The 7,893-nt window shown below is 43.1% G+C and overlaps 1 protein-coding gene across 39 annotated transcripts in view; it reads right to left on the reverse strand.

The window, feature by feature from the left end:
- ZC3H11A (zinc finger CCCH-type containing 11A) overlaps nt 1-971 on the reverse strand; it is a 46,016-nt gene extending 45,045 nt beyond the window's left edge. For 6 of the 39 annotated variants that reach the window (XM_081494990.1, XM_081494977.1, XM_081494991.1 and 3 more), the window contains exons 1-2: nt 868-971; nt 262-323 (exon numbers count right to left, since the gene is read on the reverse strand). The gene's annotated coding sequence lies outside the window, so the exon portion shown is untranslated. Of the gene's footprint in view, nt 1-15; nt 324-848 lie in introns of all 39 variants that reach the window. The other 33 variants (XM_081494983.1, XM_081494971.1, XM_081494963.1 and 30 more) reach the window with 10 other exon arrangements.
- Between the last annotated feature and the right edge of the window lie 6,922 nt (nt 972-7,893).

A 7,893-nucleotide genomic window follows, 5' to 3' on the forward strand; every position in this document is an offset into this window, starting at 1 on the left:
CCTACACAGATTTACCCTAAAAAACATCGCTATCACTAGTTCAGCCTCCTTCTCAAGGTCCAGAACCAAAGGCTGGAAGATGTCAACAATATGAGCCTTCCCCATAGGAATCCGCACCGATTATGGGAGTTTAGGGGGTGTTCTTCATTACAGTTTCATCAATCCCACAAGGAGAACGGAAGTGTCCCTGTTGTTCTTGATTCCGATGCTGAGGGCTGGGGGTGGGAAGTGTAATTAAGGTACGGAAGGGGTGTAGGATACCGGAATAAGGTCGGTGGCTTTCTGTGTGTGGAGTTTGAGAAAATCTCCCAAGTAGTGGGGCCCTAGAGAGGAATGAGAGTAGGTAAAATCAGCTCCTAGCACTCAATCCGATTTACGCAGCAGGGATCCGCTAAACTAGGGAAACTCTTGCCCCCGAAGAAACCAATTTAGTGTCAGTTCTCCTCTGGATGAAGGGTAACAAGTCGGTTTCCAGGGGCTGCTCCGGGATCCCAGTTTCGCCAACACCGGATGTGGGGGAGGGGAAGAAGGTTGGGAAAGGAGCAGGCGCCGTGGGGGTGGGGGAAGTGAGGCGGGGGCGGGGTGGGGGAAGTGAGGCGGGGGCGGGGTGGGGGTAGGGTGGACGGGAACGGGAAGCGGGAGCCTGGGGCTCCCAGCCCGCCCTGGCGACGGCGGCCGCTGGAAGGTGGAGGAGGGGGGTCGTTACTGCAGGACCTAAGGACCCGCTCTGACTTTCCGGGCTAGGCCGCGACCCAGGGGCGAGGGGAGGCCGCGGCCACTCCCCTCGCCCTCTCCCCCACCTCCCCGGCCCCAAGCCACCCGGGAAGCAAAAAAACGGGTTTAGTTACCAGAGAACAGAAACTTTACCGAACCGTGGACACTATCCCCGACTCCCGCTTGCTGCCACGTCTTTCTTCTTTCTTAGCCGCTGCCGCCCGCCGTCTTCTCAGCAGCAACACCAGCAGAAATCCAAGACTGCCAGAGTCAAAGATGGCGCCCGGCTACAGACTCAGCTCTAAGACCCTGCCAGTAAAAGTGCCAGCACGACGCAATCCGCAAGCATTCTGGGAGATGTAGTTTCCTCTATGAGGCGATGCTTAACATGGCTTCCCCGTTTGGGAGGGTCACGTGAGACGGGAGGCGCTAAGCTGCAGCATCCCGTATCTTTTAGAAGTTTTAGAAAGTTACAGGTTTCTTGAAACTGTCTTTTATTAAAAACAGATTTTTAAAATCAAATTGACATAACAAGCGAGAAAGCCGCGAGAGTTTTCTCTAACCCGACAGTAGGCACTCAGTTTATTCTCACCAGTGTGTTTGCTTAATGAATAAATCAGAATCCTGTGTAAATTTGATTTAGAAATAAACAGTTTTTTCCTTGCGATGTTGAAGAATTTGTACGTTTATTTTTATTTGCAGAAGTGAAATGTGTTTTAAGGGAGTTTATTTTATTTATTAAAACAAGTTTTCGTATCGGAAAAAACAATTCATGCTCATTAGAAAGTTGAAGGTTAAGATGTGAAAAGGAAATACATCAGTTGCTTACCCACTTAATTATTAATATTAGCCTGTATTTTCCCACTGGAATATCTTTACCTTTTTTCTTCGATTATAAAGGTATAATTTATGTGAGTTTTTTAAAAGATAATAAAAGTACAAAGTTTAAATCTCCATTAATCTCATTCCTGAGAAATAATCTCTCATTAATTTATCCTGTATTCTAACTTTTTTGTATGCAAATACACTTGAATATATTACACTAATATAAACCAAGATTCCCCCTAGGGTTATAGGCTCAACAGAACTTGCTTAGGTGATAACATTTTACTGAACTTGGATAAAGGATACAGTCCTGCTACTAAGAAAGGATACCCTTTGATGGTAAAGCAGTTGGGACTCCAGGCACCTTTTATGTCCTCTTGGTCTTGTTCCTTCAGCTACCAGCTTAATGAGAGAGTCCCAGCCAGTCCAGGACTGGGCATGAATCAGGTCAGAAGGGTGTTGAGTCCCTTCACACTTGGACTTTTATATGCTTTCAAAGTGAGAAGCCACAACATTAGAATCCCAGCCCCAATCACTCCCTTACATGACAATCCTCTGATTGCCATGTCAACCAGCCCTACAAGCAGGTTCTTGGTAACCAGTTTCTGTTTGTGCCTCAACACCTAGGGTTTTTCAGTTTAATAGAAGGCTTTCTAAACAGCTGAAGGGTTTTCCAGACTAGGGCTTTCAAGATGCATCCTGGTCTGATTAGTGTGCTATTTACAGTGTTAAAAAAGAAGCAGAAGCCCCCAAATGGGTTCTCTTATGCTAAGCATCACCAAGACCTAATACCTAAGGTAGTTTTGGCCTCTCCCAGGAGAGACATTTTAAACCAATCAGTCTGAAATGTCCTGGTCTGCACTAGTGAGGCAATCTGCCTACTAAGATTCCACCCACCTTTCAAGGAAAAGGTAAACTTCCCCAAATAATCCACTTAAAACTTCCTTGTCCTACCCTCTTTCTGCCTGTAAAAAAGCTTCCATTTCCTCTTAGCAAAACTTCCATTTTGTACAACTCTGTCCTTCTATTTGTCTTCTGATTCATGAATTGTTGAATAAAGTAGATTTCATCTTTAAATTTATTTAGTTCAAGTTTTATTCTTTAACAATTGTTGTATTTCATCAAATCTAAGGTATCATTGATTATGTATTTTATTTTATAGAACTCTAAGAGAAAAAACTGCCAATTAAACTCTGATAGGCCATTGATCAGAGACGTTAAAATTTGATAGGATGTGTGTGTATCTTAGAATGAATGAAATATAGTAATTTTAGGATAAGAACTGGCTACACCTATGCATATTGTTTTGCAACTTGCTTCCCCCACCCTCACCTCCCCCCCCTTACAGTATATCTTGAATATCGTTTAACGGCCATCAGTTCTTAGAGGCCTACCTTATTCTTTTTTAACAGCTCTGATAACACAGTAAGTCTCTTGCAGTAAACTGCCCCAATTCCTTTTTGTTTGAAATAATCATGTTTCTGGCTCCATTAGTCTCTCCCAAAGGGGGAAGGAAAAATAATGGAGTATTAGGGACACTGAAGGGGTCAGAAGTTAAAAGCTAGGGCAGTTAGAAAGAGGGAGAACCAGTCAGGAGATCCTTTGAAGTCCAGGTGAGAACCCCCCACCCAACTCCGTATATACAAACAGAATTCTCAGGGGGTGAATGTGGGCTTGCCTTGGTTTGTTAAAAGGGGTTAAATTAACTAGACCAAAGGCACAATGCCAGATTTTCTCTATTCACACCGCAACCCCCTTGATTCTAAATGAATTTCAATCTTTAGACCTCTTTAGTAAATAAAGACCTCTTTAGTAAATAATTGACGAAACATTTTATGGTGTCCAGTGTCAGAGCAAAGGTTTTGTAGCCTAGCCCTCTGGGCTTCCCTGATAGCTCAGTTGGTAAAGGATCCACCTGGAATGCAGGAGACCAGGGTTCGATCCCTGTGTTGGGAAGATCCCCTGGAGAAGGGATAGGCTACCCACTCCAGTATTCTTGGACTTCCCTTATGGCTCAGCTGGTAAAGAATCTGCCTGCAATGTGGGAGACCTGGGTTTGATCCCTGGGTTGGGAAGATCCCCTGGAGAAGGGAAAGGCTATGCACTCCAGTATTCCAGCCTGGAGAATTCCATGGACAGTCCATGGGATTGCAAAGAGTTGGACACAACTGAGTGACTTTCACTAGAAAAATAATGTAAAGTTATTGAGAGAAAATTAGATTCAAAAGTGATTATTTGGGGCTAAAGAATCTGCCTGCCAATGCAGGAGGCACAGGTTCAATCCCTGATCCAGGAAGATCCACAGACAGCAGAGCAACTAGGCATGTACACCACAACTGTTGAGCCTGTGCTCTACAGCCCAGGAGCCATGGTTACTGAGCCCACGTAGAGCAACTGCTGAAGCCCTCATGCCCTAGAGCCTGTGCTCCACAACAAGAGAAGACACCGCAATGAGAAACCGGCACACAACTAGAGAGTAGCCCCCTAGTCGCCACATCTAGAGAAACGCCCTCACGGCAATGAACACCCAGCACAGCCAAAAAAAGAATAAAATAAAAGTAAACATTTATTTAGACGAGGAACAATAAACTGCATATAAAAATGATCTTAAACCATATACACCACAAACTAAAAGTCATTTTTTTGACCAATAAGCTCTTTAATCTTCTAAATAGATTTTTTTATATGTTTAGCTACATAGTCTTTGATTGTCTTTTCACATGACAATTTTGTAATATTTTCTATAAAGAGTATAAAAGTAGACCAGTTTTCCCTCTGGCGTTTTATTTTATTTCTTTGGCTGGCTGGGTCCTCCTTGCTGCACAGACGCTTTCTCTAGTTGCCACGAGTTGGGGCTACTCTTTGTTGCAGCGCGCGGGCCTCTCCTTGTGGTGGCTTTGCTTGCTGCAGAGCACAGGCTCCAGGCCCTTGGGCTTCGGTGGGAGCAGCACGCAGGCTCAGTAGCTGTGGCTCGTGGGCTCTGGAGCACAGGCTCAGTAATTGTGATGCACGGGCTTAGTTCCTCCACAGCGTGTAGAATCTTCCTGGACCAGAAACCGAACCTGTTCCCTGCATTGGCAGGTGGACTCTCATCTACTGTGCCACCAGGGAGCCCTCACTCTGGCATTTTTAATAAAAATAGTTTTATCTGTGATAGCTTAGAAAAGTCTATTTCACAACTTACCGGTAAAACTGGTGACAATTTTGTTGTCAAATTTAGGGAAACTTCTACTGAGTTTCTTACATATATAAACACTAAAACTTTGTAGAGTTAATATTGAATTACTTAATGTATTCTTGGCCAAAAGAGAACAATCATTTTTGGTAGATATATTAGTTATCTATTGCTATATATGTTATCCCTATATTTACTGACTTAAAACAACAAACACCATGGCTTCTGTGGGTCAGGAATTCAGGAGCAGTTTAGCTAGGTGGTTCTGGCTCCGGTTTTCTCATAAAGTGTTGATCGATTTGTTGGCCATCTCTACAAGTCATCTGAAGACTTGACTGAGGCTAGAGGATCCATTTCAAAATTCTCTCATGTAACTGTTAACAGGGGACCTCAATTTCTTACCATGTGGACCTCTCCACCAGGCAGCTCATCTTATAGGCTTCTGGCTCCTTCCTGAGGGAGAGAGAAAGAAGGTGAGAAAGAGGGAGACTGAGACAGAAGGTATAAGCTGCAATGGGTTTCATGACCTAGCCTTGGAAGTGACATGCTACCACCTCTTCTGTATTCTATTGATCAATACTGACATAATGTGGGAGGGGAGTGGGGTATGAATAACAGGAAACAGAGCTTATTGGGGTCTATCTTGAATGCTTGCTATTGTATCAGGTGTTAGTGGTAACTGAATCCTCCATTAAAAATTTTACACATATGATGATTGGAAGATTTTTCCAGAAATTAACTTCTGATTACATAACTTTCAAACCTGTCTCTCCTCCACAATCTACATGCCACTTATATCAAGATGTAACCTCTGGCCCTACAACTATGGGCCATGATGCCAAAGGAGTCTACATAGCAGGTAACAAGAGATATTCTTGAAAGCCATTTCTACATTTACATGTGTGGCAATGACTCTAAGTGAAAATGACTGTATACCACATAAATATGACTCAAAATATTTGTATCCCAACTCGACTTCCTCTTAGCAGATCCCAGAAATGTCTAACAGGGGGAAAGTACTGGAGAGAGAGTCTGAGTGAAAGGATACAGGGATCTTAATCACTGCTATGAGAATACTTTACTGATGGAATTTTATAATGACCTTATGAGCACATTGCTAAGGCCTTGCCCAGAGCCTTGAAAAGGGGTTGTGCAAGGAAGGGGTCCTGAAGGTTAAAGTTTGTTAACTTCATGGTAAATCCTCCTTTCGTGGTATAGTGGTAGGATGTGTTGACTGTGGAGTCATACCATCAAGATTCAAATCCTGGCCTGTCCCTCCCCTGAAGCTCTAGTCAACTCTATGGGCTCTACAAGTTGGCAATAGCCCTCTGTTTGTATTTCCCACTTAGAGAATAAAGTGGGAGAGGAACTACCACATGAGCAGTTCTAATCACCACTACCCATCATCCTTGCTCTTTTTCTTCCTGCCTTCGAGTCTTAACCGTCTGACATGAGTGAGGAAATAAGAATCAACAGAGTCTCCTAGCCTGAAGCCTTGACAAGAGTCACAAATACTTGCTAACTGCAATGGATAAATTCCAAACCTCTTGCTCTAGCTGCAGACCAGAGCTGGAATCACTGAAATCAACCTTTCTAGGACTGCCTTCCCCTCTTCACAACCAGTGCTTTCTTGTTTCCAGGTACAGAATTTTTTCCTTGGCATTTATTTTTGGAATGGGATAACTGTAGTTTTGTTGGGTGATGGGTTAGTCAGTTAATAAAATGCAGATTAGGATTCCCATTTATCTTATATTAAATATTCTATATTTAGGTTGCTGTGCTAGGCATTGTGGGGAATCCCAAATAGGCATAATAGTTCCATGTGAAACTTTTCCAAGAGACATGATAAATGTAAAGACAAATAATTGCCATGTAGTGTACACCAAGTGTCCAGCTACAGTTTAGACCTGGATTTACAAACTCAAATGCTTACATGAGTCAGGCACAAGTGTGTATGAGAATGATGAGCCAGGTATAAAAATAAAACTTGAGAATGCACACCCTAGCTGAAGGGCCCACTTTACATTCAACTCTAGTCCAGACTTGCAAGGAGAGAAGGCCTGATTTTTCGAAAGAAGCCAGAAATTCAGATTTTTATGTGAAAACTTATGATTATACTACTTGCTGCTGCTGCTGCTGCTAAGTCGCTTCAGTCGCATCCGACTCTGTGCGACCCCACAGACGACAGCCCACCAGGCTCCACCGTCCCTGGGATTCTCCAGGCAAGAATACTGGAGTGGGTTGCCATTTCCTTCTCCAGTGCATGAAAGGGAAAAGTGAAAGTGAAGTCGCTCAGTCGTCCGACTCTTAGCGACCCCATGGACTGTAGCCTACCAGGCTCCTCTGTCCATGGGATTTTCCAGGCACGAGTACTGGAGTGGGGTGCCATTGCCTTCTCCGGATTATACTACTTAAAATGAAACAAACAAAAAAATCACTTCATGGCCTGGCTTGTCACTCTAGTTCTAGGAGAGTTAGGAAGAGGGGGGATCATTGAAAAGTATAGTGTTCCAGGAAATACTTTCTGGAGGTATAAGCTGGCCTTTAAGTAGGACAGAGCAAGAGGTAAGTGAAGACATTGTTAGGGGGATGCCTGAAGGAGCTAGGAGAGAAATTCAGCTGGGGAAGTCTACAGATTATAGGGAAAGACAGCATTGTAAACATAGCAAGATTATGGAGGGCCTTGAATGTTGGGAAGACATTTGAATAATACTCCTTGGACCACAGGAATTCCTTGATAGCTTTGAAACAAGGACAACAAAGTAGAGGATGTGATATTTGCAGACTTATGTTTCATAAAGCCTAAACTAGTGGTAATGTTCAGCAGGAGTAATGGCAGTAAGAGTCAGTGGAAGTATCAAGGAGTGGTCCCTTATTGATTTTACCCATGACCACCTCTTGTCTCTTGTATTTAAAAAAAAAAATTATTAAACTATAGTTGATTTACAATGTTGTTTTCATTTCTAGAGTACAGCAAAGAGTTCACTTATGCGTACACATACATACTCTTTTTCATGTTTTTTTCCCATTACGGTTTGTTACAGGATATCCACTATAGTTCCATGTGCTGTGCAGTAGGACCTTGTTGTTTACCTATTTTATACATAGTAGTCTGTATCTGCTAATCTGAAATTGCTAATTTATCTCTCCTCCACCCTCTCTTCTCTTTGGTAACTGTA

The sequence above is a fragment of the Giraffa tippelskirchi genome, chromosome 5 (assembly GCF_054371585.1).
Source record: "Giraffa tippelskirchi isolate mGirTip1 chromosome 5, T2T-mGirTip1v1.2.pri, whole genome shotgun sequence".
NCBI classification, from domain to species: Eukaryota; Metazoa; Chordata; class Mammalia; order Artiodactyla; family Giraffidae; genus Giraffa; species Giraffa tippelskirchi.